This window comes from Aedes aegypti, chromosome 1 (assembly GCF_002204515.2).
Source record: "Aedes aegypti strain LVP_AGWG chromosome 1, AaegL5.0 Primary Assembly, whole genome shotgun sequence".
Lineage (NCBI taxonomy): Eukaryota > Metazoa > Arthropoda > Insecta > Diptera > Culicidae > Aedes > Aedes aegypti.
Genome location: NC_035107.1, coordinates 310541164 through 310552955, shown reverse-complemented (window position 1 = coordinate 310552955; position 11792 = coordinate 310541164).

The window sequence follows — 11792 nt, the reverse complement described above, 5'->3', positions numbered from 1 at the left end:
AGATTTCTTTCTGGTATTACAACAGCTAGTCCATATTGATACAGCATACAACATGGCTGGCCTGAAAATTTGTTTGAAGATCAAAAGCTAGTTCTTAAGACAACGATTTGATTTTCTATTAATTAAGGAAGGATAAAGACATTTTACTTGCATGAGCCCTAGATACTTTACTTCATCTGACCAATTTATTGGAACCTCTCTCATCGTTAAAACATGTCTACTTGAAGGTTTCACATAAAGAGCTTTTGGTTTATGTGGGAATATTATTAGTTGAGTTTTGGAAGCATAAAGAGAAATCATACATTTTTGCAAGTATGAAGAAAACATATTCAATCTTTTTTGCAATCTACTACAGATGTCACGCAGGCTTCGTCCTTCGGAGGAGAGGCCTGTGTCATCCGCAAACAAATATTTTTGACATCCCTGAGGTAACTCAGGTATGTCAGATGTGAAAAAATTGTATAATGGTGGTCCCAAAATGCTGATAACTTTGAATTATTCTAACAATGTAAGCTGGAAATTAAAGTTTTTTAATTTCACGATCAACATAAAGGGTTGATCGTGAAATTAAAAAACTTTAATTTCCAACTTACCAAACACTGTCGAATACTTTTTCTATGTCTAGAAGAGCAAGATCAGTAGGATAGCCTTCAGATTTGTTGGAACGGATCAAATTTGTTACACGTAAAAATTGATGAGTGGTCAAATGTTCATGGCGGAATTCGAACTGTTCATTGGCAAAAATAGAATTTTCGTAGATATGGACCATCATTATGTTCAAAATGACCTTTTCAAAAAGTTTACTGATGGAGGAAAACAAACTGATTGGACGATAGCTAGAAGCTTCTGCAGGATTTTTGTCTGGTTTTAAAATTGGTACAACCTAAGCATTTTTTCATTTGTCATTTGTACTGCCAACTGAAAACATTTGTTAAATATATTTACTAAGAATGATACCGCTAAAAAACGTTATTCATTAAAACTAGTGTCGCATTTCATAAGTCTTTGTTCCCAGAAACAGTAAGATTTGAGCATATAACTAATATTACATAATAATTTATAAGTATCTTATGCAGTCAGTCTATCTTATCCTTAGTCTCTCCAAAATACATCCTAAATCGTTTTGTTTGAAAAACCATCACAAATAGGTGAATCATAAAGTGAAGTTTTAAATGCTTCTCCAAAATTAGTGGCAAAGAGCGAAAAAATTACACTCAGCTTCACTACTCATGGTCGACGTAAGCGCCATTGACAATTTCAGCATTTTATCTACATTGTACAATGTTTGATTGCAAATTCGATTTGTTTATATCGATATAGCGTTTGTTCCAACTCTCATCTCGACACCAGCGTGAAAAACATTTTTAAGTGTTCATTATATGTTGTTAAAATAACGACAATATGTTTACATCAATGGCGCTCACGTCTACCTTGCAGACATGAGCAGTTCAGCTGTTTTCCAGGCTGTTAAAAGTTATTATAAATATGTTCAACGCGTACTAGTAGAACAACACAATAGTACCACCACTGATACTAACAGCCAGTTTACTGTGGCAACGAAGGTAACGCAAATAAGACGTCGCGTTTCTTTAAAATATTGCGGAAATTTCGTTATAGCAGTTTCAAAGAAAATCAGAAATAAAAAGCACGAAATGGTAGTTGCGTTGTTTTCTACTTCTTCCTTGGGTTACGCCATTACAGGGACAGAACCTGCTTCTCAGCTTAGTGTTGTATAGAGCAATTCTAGTTATTAACCTTTTTTTGCCATTGACCATTTTTGCATAAATATGTGTATCGTGTGGCAAGAACGAAAATACGGTATGTCCTGGGAAGTCGAGAAATTTTCTATTACGAAAAGATCATCGACCGGTGGGATTCGAACCCACAACCCTAAGCTTGGAAATAGCTAAGCAACTTAAATATTTATTATTAACCTCAGTATGGTCATGCTGTATAGCTACGCGTTTACAGCTAATGCTATCTGGGCCCCACATTTGTTTTTTATTATTATTTATATACTTTATTGCATATATTTACTAAAATATCATTTTTTTTTATTTTCGAAGGCTTGTTCTTTTATTATACTAAATACACTGAAACAAAGCGAAGTAGTCATTTTATAACACATTTTTATAACAATTATTTTTGAAAACTTCAAATTTGATATCATATATCGCCAGAAATATCAAATTTAAAGTTTTCAAATATAATTTTATTTTTTTTTTACTTATCTCGTTTATTTGGCAGGCTCAGGCGCCGTAGGGCATAACAGAGCCGAAATCTTTTCTTTTTTTTTACATTATTTACATTTTGAAATTTGAACTTATTTTAAAAACTATGTTAGTTTGCGGAAGTTTTAAGGTTAGTGGATACATTTAAAACAGGGAAAAATATAATTTTACTACACGACAAATGTACTGTCAAGTATGTAAATTGAGGGATCAAGTAACTAAATAATGGTGGAAAAACAATTCTCCCAGATGATTTTACAATTTTGCGTTGAATTCTACTTGTTTACCATGTTTTGAAAATAGATAAGACTTTACTAAATACACGCAAAGCTAGTAAGTTTTTTATGAGTCGTTCAAAATATCCTAAAATATTACTCTCACGACACTGATTCTAGTACACGACATTGAAGACAGCCTTAATGTTGAGGTCGAAATACGCACATCTGTCAAAGGATACAAACTCTAGTGGCATTAAAAGGTATAGTACTAAATAAGATGGTATGTTCAAAATATATGAAGCTGTGCAGGATTTTCAAACCAACATTTTATTTCATCATAACTAAATATAATGAGTTAATGTATGCTTTACTACGCATAAAAAAATTTGTCTTAAAATATTGCAAAAATATGAACTTGTTACAGTCCCATTTTGAAAAATAAAGATATATCAGTCTTTATATAAACATTGAACCCAAATAGCATCTGAAAAAAGTGAATTGCCCCCCCTTAAGGAAAAACTGCTCTATCGCAGTAGCAAATGCATCATTCTTAAAGTGTTTTATGTCAATGTGTTGCTTATTTAGTTGGTCATGCTCTGCATGCAACTTTCTCTTTCCAGATTGCTTCTAAAAAGTGTACAAGATGTTATTTTGTAAACCGTTCCAATGTTTACATTTCAAAACATCCCGGGCAATATGCCCCTCTCATAGAAAAAAGGTCCACAGCGTTGTAGAAACACTGAAAACATTCTACAAGCTCGATCAATGTGTTTCACACGTGAATTTTCACTAATTGTAAAACACATCAATCGATGGTGTAAAACCAGTCGCTATCGGCAATCGAAATTCAAATGTAAAACACGTTAATTTACAAATTTTCAAAAAATTTGCTGAAGAATTTATTAGCGATTTCTTGAATTTCAGATACCAGGCACCCATTTGGGCACACGGTTTCCCAAAAAATAACATGTTAACAAACATGTCAAGCGTGGGTGGCAAATGGAAGTCCTTGTCATGTTAGGCAACCTAGTTGTACTAGTGATTGATATCGCAATCGTAAAACACGTTGAAATTGTATGTAAAAGCAATTGCTATCGAACCAAAGTCAAACCTTAACAGAATTACAAGTTTAACACGTTATTTTACCTTGACATTTGACACGACAGATCCACTGTGAAAAGAATGTGGATCGAACGTGTGGATTGTTTCCAAGGAGAATTCCACCACTTGCTAAGCTTAAAGGGGCCCATTAGCAGTCGTCTTCCGGTAAAAGTTTTTTGTAATAAGTACAACAGTAAAGGAAGGGCTTCATTTACGGCAAGGCTTGCTTGTCAGACGGATAATTTTACGCCAAAAATCTGATTTTCGATATTTTTAGAATTTCTATTGATTGTTTACACTTCTCAAAGAACATATATGCGCAACATCATTTTTTTCGCGAATAGTTAATAAATGTAATCATATTTACGTGTAAATATAGTCCCATTCCCGTTAAAATTCAGAGGGGCGTATTGCCCCGTTGGGGCGTATTACACCGAGTTACCCTACATTATAATCGCGGCATTTCTGCAATACCTGGCGGACGGCGAATATTTGGTCCGTTGTAGCATGTTCGCCCTTAAATCCTGCCTGATTTTGCTTAACGAATTCTCTAGCAATTGGTGATAAACGGCGGCATGAAATTTGGGAGAGTACCTTGTAGGCGGCTCTAATAATTGTGATCGCACGATAATTGGTGCAATCCAACTTGCCACTCTATTTGTAGATGGGACACACGACACCTTCCATCCACCCTTCCGGTAATACCTTCTCCTTCCAAATATTGGAAATAACCCAGTGCAGCGCTCTTGCCAGTGCATCATCACCGTATTTTAGCAGCTCGCTCGGTAATTGATACACTCTAGTGAAGTTTTCAACCGTCTAATCTCCGTTTCTACCTCTTGGAGATCTGATGGCGAAAGTCTTTCATCCTCCGCGCGTGCTCCCAAAGTTGCATCCGTGCCACCTTCACTAGTGGCTACATTACCATTAAGGTGAAGATAAATCGAAGCCAAACTTCAAATTTTCAAGAGCACGGAACTGGAGAACCAAACATCCATAATTGGTCACTAGCTGGTGGTGACCAATCGAATAGGTTTTCAGCTGAAACGGGTGTTTGGTTCTCCAGATCCGTGCTCTTGAAAATTTGAAGTTTGGCTTCAACTTATCTTCACCTTAAGGTGCTCGTCGAAGTGCAGAACAGCTCTTCCGATCTTGTTCTTCTGACTGGTGCTTCTTTCTCCAGAATATCCAGAATTTGTCTGTTCCTTGCCTGTTTATACCGTGCATCGTACACTCTCATGCGGTGTTGTAGCATGGTGCATCCTTCTCATTCTTCAACTGCTTACATTCACCGTCGTACCAGTCGTTTCTCTGATTAGGGGCCGCTGAACACTAGGTTCCAGAGTTGCTCAATATCAGTCATATAAGCTGATGGCTGATATACTAAAACTATCAATATCACTGGTGAGCTATCAATATCACTTAAATTTGACATCCAACAACGGTGATGCGACATCGCACTCTAGATCATAATCACTGCAGAATGAGTGATCACGTGGTAGTTATCCATGCTTTTGATATTTTTCAGTGACCAACACATAGTTTCAATCCGTCTACAGCACTGTTGAAAATATCGTACTGATAAATTGCCATTTCATTTGCTTAATTTGAGGCCAAACTTAACCCATCAGTGATATTCAAAGTCTATCGCCATCAATGCACTAGTGATGGCGTAGACAGCATGATGTTGATGTGATATAGAATGATCCGATTTGTATCGCAGTCGGCATGTACAAATCAGCAAATTTTAAGCGTTAATAGTGACAGCGAGCAACTCTGGGTTCTGCTCTTCCGATGGTACCTTCGCGGATCACATGTACCTCCAGCTTCTTCAAGAGCGGCGGCGCTAAGCTGTTCTCCCTTTAGTAGGGCCACTTACATCTGCTGCGCGTACTCTTGGGTTACTGCTGAGTCCAGTAGCCGCTCCATGTTCAGCCGCGGCGTCATCGTCTAGGTAATGATGCGAATCGCACTGTGGTATGTGCAAACATTGGTGATGTCGGAGAAGAATTTTCCGATTAAAACATGGTCAGTTTGTTTTTCGTTTGATTATCTGGTGATCTCCAGGTGGCCTTATGGATATCTTTGTGGGGGAAGGTGCTTCGTACTACCATACCACTAGAGGCTGCAAAGTAGACGCATCGTTGGCCGTTGTCGTTCGATACGGCGTGCACGATCACCGGTATGTAGGGGGAGATCCCCCAGTACCGGACACTTAAGCCACTAAATTCATAATTCGAAAAATATTGATTTTATGGGCTCGTGTTACCCATTTATGATAAATATTATCATTTTTATAGTGTACAAAAATAAATTTGAAAATATAAATATGAATTTTGACATTGCATTTTGATGATATATTTCAGTACCAAATTGATCGATCTTGAAAGGTGGCACCCAATACCGGACACGATGTGGAAATGCCTAAAATTCTGTAAATTTGAACATCATTGAATGTGTACACTATAGGAATAGTTTATAATTACCAATTCAATGCATTTGCAACATTTACAAGAATAATTTGAGTTTTTCTTAGTTTGCAAGATGCCTATCAAAAACCTCCTTCATATATGATGAAAAATAGCACATTTTACGATGTTGTTCTGAATGTTCATTCTTGTTAATTTTATTGCATGTTTGATACCATGATCGACGAAACCCATGAAAAATGAAAGTATTTTGAGACACTGGTGCAATAATTACAATGATATCATATAACAAATCAAACTGTCCGAAACTGAGGGACAGGAGGTGCTTAACCAAAATTGTAATTTGTCAATATTTAGTTCAATTATGGTACAAAATACATTCATACTATCAAATAAGGATTATGTTCGATCATGCTTGCGGGATCCAAAGTATTTTTTCATATTCAAAATAATTACTGAATAGGCTAAAAGTTAAGAGCATACGTCAATTTTTTAAAGATTTTCAAACTTTTCTACTTTATTTAAAAGGCATGCATATTTCAAGGATGTGCTATTCTACGCAAACATTAGTCTACATAATAGCTTTCTTTTCTACTAATACACCATCTTGATTGGACCATGATTTCTCAATGTTTCGACTTTGTCCGGTATTGGGTGCTGTCCGGCACTGGGGGATCTCCCCCTACATCTCTTCCCATCCTACCTGTGTGTTCATGTCATCAACAACGATTTTCACGTCACGTTGCGAGCATCCGTCATATGTCTGCTCCAGCTGAGTGTAAAACGTCTTCTTCTTGTCGTCTGGGCTCTTTTCGTGTTGTTAGTATACGTTGTTAATGCTGTAATTGAAGAAACAGCCTTTTATACTCATCTTTCACATCCTTGCGTTGATCGTCTGTCACCCGATAACGCGTTAACGCATCTTGCCCAACAGTATGAAGCCAGTACCTAGCACCATTGGCGTAGGAACAGGGGGGGCCAGGGGGGCCTGGCCCCCTCCAGAATCATCCAGGCCCCCCCCAGAATTTTTAATGATAATAAAAATAAAATTTGAAGATGAATTTTTGATGATAATAAAAATAAAAATTTACAAATTAACATGAAGCAAAATCTTCTTAATCAAGTACATGACTCTTGTTATTGATAAAAATCTCTTCAGTAGCTACGTTATTTTACAGGAAACCTAGCTTGTCTTACACCGCATCAACGTGGTGGTTCTGTTACTGTTAGAACTGGCTTCTGGTTATATGCGATAAGCGCAGTTTTTAGATACTTTGTTGCAAAAAATGCCGTGGTAAAAAAAAAGTTAATATCCTGTAAATTTGAATTCCACATTTCGTTATTTCTGATTAATCCAAATAGCGCTGTTTCAGCATAATGCAGCATATTCACTGCATTCTAATTTCTCATGTTTTTGACAGGGTATCCTCAAAAACATGAGAAATCAGAATGTAGTGAATATACTAAATTATGCTGAAACAGCACTCGAGGTGTCCGGTGATGATAATTCCCTTATGAGAATTCACTGAGAATTATACATTAACATCAACTCGAATAATGTCTGAAAAAAATAATTAAAAAAATAGACAAAATTACTAAAGGAATTTCTCAGACAATACATAGTGGAAATTTTCGTCACAAATTTTCTTTACGTGAAAGGCAGAAATTTAACCTGGCGTGAAAAAATGTATCAAAAACGATGATAGTGTTTTATTACAGCAATAAATTCTCTCTTTGATTTTGATGCAATTTTTTTAGTATTTTCACATAAATAAATTTATAGATCTAACCATATTTTACAAAAAAAAAAAAAATATATTATTACATAAATTATTTGTACAATTTCCAATATATTTGTAAAATAATTTTTCAAAAAACTTTTCGATATGCTTCATAAAATTTGAGTATAATCAAATTCCTCAAGGAATATTGGAGGGTGGCTTAAGAAATCTCTTGGAAACTAGTCAAATGATATTGTGGGATTTTTTCATACTTTCAAAGCGAATTCCTCCTAGTGGACATCCATTCCTCCTATGTCTACTTTCTTATTAGCAAATTGATTCCGGAAAATGTTCCCGGATTTACTTAAAAAATGTTCCTTAATCTTTCAAAAGCTCAGTTTTCCCTCGCAATTCCTCCAAAAAACAATTGATTTTGTCAAATTTAATACTGAGATATTTTGCTGAAAGTTCTTCTGCAAATTTCTACAAATAGTTTTCCCAAAAATTGTAATAAAATTTTTCCGCGAAGTTCATCAAAAACCCTAAAGAAATATTTCCAAAATACATCACAAATTGCGTCAAAAACTCTCCTATGATTTTTTTTGTCTAGAAATGTTGCTTCAAACTCCCGGATTATTAAAGAACTACAAAGAGAATTGTTTTTGAATTGTCTCTTGCCTTCGAATCTTCAGAGGAAATTTGTTGAAAAACCCCAGGAAAACTTTTTCTTCCGAAATTATCATAGCGATAAAGGAATCTGTAGGGAAACATGTAGCAAAATAACTGGGAAGGAGGAAAGGATTTATGAAGATAATCATAGAGCAATTTGTATTGATCTTTCTTAAAACACTTTTTAAGAAATAGTGTTACTAATTATTGCCAGAATTAGTTTGAATTTTTGTGAGATACGAGAGCGGAATGTCTAGGGGCTTTCTGGCAGAATTCTAGAAAACCAAGTCAAGGAAAGATAGATTAGAAAGATAACTTTCAAAGAAGTTTCTGATTGATTTTCTTAAAAAAAAAAATGTTTAATTTGTAGGTTTATTATTGTTCTAACTATCGTGTAATTTACTTCAAGAGAAAAGACAATAAATTATCTTTCAAGTACAACGTAATTTGTTGTTTCTCCTTCCTTCACATGACGCTTTGATGAACTTCGTTCAAAAAGCTTTCCATACTCCAAAAGCAACATTTTGAAGAATCTGGTAAAGGTAAATGATAGGAGTTTTAAAAAAAATACAGAATTCTTATACGTATGGTTCCTGGTTTCTGAAAGTCCATCAGAAATTCCTCAACAAAATTTCAAAGCAAGGCCAAAGTTTCCCCACATTACATTACGAATGTCACCACAATACATCTTAGATAAAGTCCTTGAACAATACCGGAAATATTTTCGCATTAAACTTCTACAGTACAACAAAATAATCGATAATAGACACTTCAAAAAAGTTTGTTTGGAGTTTATAGAGGTAGGAAAAAAATGATTCTTTCTACAACAATATTTTCACCACAGTATCATGAAACTAAGGAGTTCATAGAAAATATTATCTAAGATTTTAATTACATATACTTTGAGTAAAAGTATCATCCGTGTTAACATCAACCATTTCTATTATAAAAAAAATACAAAGAAAAAAAAAAGATTTTTTGTAATAAATCCCACAAGGACCACTTAAGCGATTCTTGAATTACAAGGACAGGAATTTAGTATTTTTTGCCGAATCAAATTTAAGCTACAAATGTTCAAAAAATAAATAAATAAATAAATAAACAAAGTTCTGAAGGTCGTAGGCACAAAAGTCAATTTGGACAAATTGAGATGTAAAATTGTGAAAAATAATAGAATCGTTCTAGAGGGCTTCGATTCCACGACTCCCAATACGCTAGACTGGGCGCGTTAAGCAACTACGCCACAGAAATCCAAATTGTCAAAATTGACTTTTGTGTCTACGACCTTCAGGTATTTTCAAAACACCGTCGACACTTTTAAGCCGTAATAGACATGACAACCATAGTTGAACAAAGCTCTTTTAAACCTTTTTTTGTATGTGTTTCTCTAGAAATCTAACATAAAGTGATTCGTAGAGGAATTTGTGAAGCAACCCCTAAATGTTGAGATATTTCTGGATCTAGATCAAAAAATGGAGAGTGGATAAATTTTTAATTGTTATCTATGGAACAATCCTGAGGTTATCATTTTTCCTAGAGTTTTTTTTCTAGAACCTTAAGGAATACTTGATGGAACTCCTGGAGATTTTTTTCGAGAATTTCAAGAATGAATTGCAAAATCTTAGTAAATCTGACGAAAATTTTCAGAAAATAAATCTTAAAAAAATGGCGAGTGCGGTTTAAAGAAAAAAATCTCTGAAAAAATACGAATCTCTGGTTTATTTTCCGGGAGCAAATTAGGGAAAGAATAATATTATTATCCAAGAAATCCCTGAAGAAATTACTCGAGAAATCATCATATTTCCGCGGAAGATAATTTGAACAATTGAACGTTTTCCTCTAGGAACTTTATAGGAATGTTAGTTTTCTTTAAGCATTTCTTAGTTAGGTATTTTTTAAAAATATAAAAATAAAATAAAATATTTTCGAGTGAGTTTTGAAGGAATGCGGGATGTTGCTCCTTAATTTTAAAGACATCTTAAAATTAATTATCTGCGAAAAATGCAGATAGATCTTTGTAGAACTTTTCTGAGAAATCATGAGTAACATTTTTCCAATTGAATTCTTGTTAATTATTTCTAAAATCTTTGTGGAATATTACGAAGAATCCTTAAAGTTAAACCTGGAAACATTATTTAATTTTGCTGAGATTTTTCAAACAATCCTGTAGAGAAACTTTAGAAAGAACTTCGAAACCAAAGTTGGAAAAAGTGCTGACAAACTCTTTAAAGAATTCGTGAAATGAATCCTTGCTTGGTGATCTTGATGACATGTAGGGTGAGACTCTTAGAATTTTTTGTACCTTTTTTGAAAAAATCCTCAGTGATTCCTGAAAATCCTGCACAAATTATTAATGAACAACTGGATGATACTTTAAATTAACAACTAAAATGTATATGTGATAAGTACATAGAGGACCTTACAGGTGAAATGAATAAAAGAATATTTATGCATTCTCTGGCGGAATTCTTCAAGACATATTTCAAGCAAGTCGATAGAGATTCCTCAAGGAATTTTCTGGTGGTATCAGAAAATCTGGGAATGATGTTCCGTGGGAATCCCAGGACAAACTCAGTGAAAACTGGTAAAGGAATTCTTGGAGAAAACACTGAAAAATATTAACATAATTCATGAAGAAATTCCCGTACGATTTCTCTGAGGAATCTCTTCAAAGCACGTGGTTGAATATCTGAAAAGTTCGTGGAAGAATCACAAAGGACTTATCAGTTTTTTTGCTAGAATTCTTAGAGGAGTTTAGACTGGATTACAAAAAGAAGGAATCTTTTTCGTACCGAAAATTGAATTTTACAAATATCACTGAACAAATAAATAAAATCAAGACAAAACTGTTAAAAAGTACAATTTTTTTTCATTATTGTGATTATTGCTTCTGTAAAACAAGTAAATTACTTCTGTAAAACAAGAATTTGCTAGGCCCCCCCTAGGCCCCCTCCAGAAAATAATCCTAGCTACGCCAATGCCTAGCACATTTGTGGTGCTACAGCTTTGGTAGAAGGTAGTCGCTCGATAAAAAGAGCCACGCCTTTAGTCAAGTCCAACAAAGTTCCTGCAGCGCTAAGATATCGAAGTTACGGGAATGTAGTTCGTCAAAGCCCGTCGTAACCAGCGAAAACCAAGTGACTTGCAGTTCCATGTTCCAAGTTTCCAAGGGGTTATGAACAAACTACATCGTGCTCCGGAGTGGGGAGGGGGTCAAGCCAAGTGTGACAAGCCTTACAAAAATTTTGGAGGACTCATACAAAAAACGTGACGAAGGGGGGAGGGGGTCAAAAAAGTTGAGATTTAGCGTGACATAATTTGTGTACCATCTCTGATTTAAATCCCAATCGAGCTAAATACCAATCATATTATTATTATGTCTATTGGGAAACATTGTTGCCTTCAATGAAGATAGAACGCGAA